The following is a 262-nucleotide window of genomic DNA, read 5'->3' on the forward strand; positions in this document are numbered from 1 at the left end:
CGGGCTGGTGTGGCCGAGCACGTCCTGGAGACGTCCGGCATCCTCTGCTCCCTGCGATGCCGCCCGGGACCCGGCGGAGCCTGCACGGGGCTGCCTGATGAGGAGCAGGGCTGTGATCCTGTGAGAAAACGGGGCGAGGAAGGGCAGTGTGGGGGCTGCGAGCTGGAGCGCAGGGGCTGCGGGGAGGGGACGGGTGCCACCATGCACACCCTGCTCACTGCACGCGGTGGGTGCAAACCCCCTCCCTGGCTCTGCCTGCCCC

Source organism: Egretta garzetta, unplaced genomic scaffold (assembly GCF_000687185.1).
Source record: "Egretta garzetta isolate BGI_Z169 unplaced genomic scaffold, ASM68718v1 scaffold120, whole genome shotgun sequence".
Lineage (NCBI taxonomy): Eukaryota > Metazoa > Chordata > Aves > Pelecaniformes > Ardeidae > Egretta > Egretta garzetta.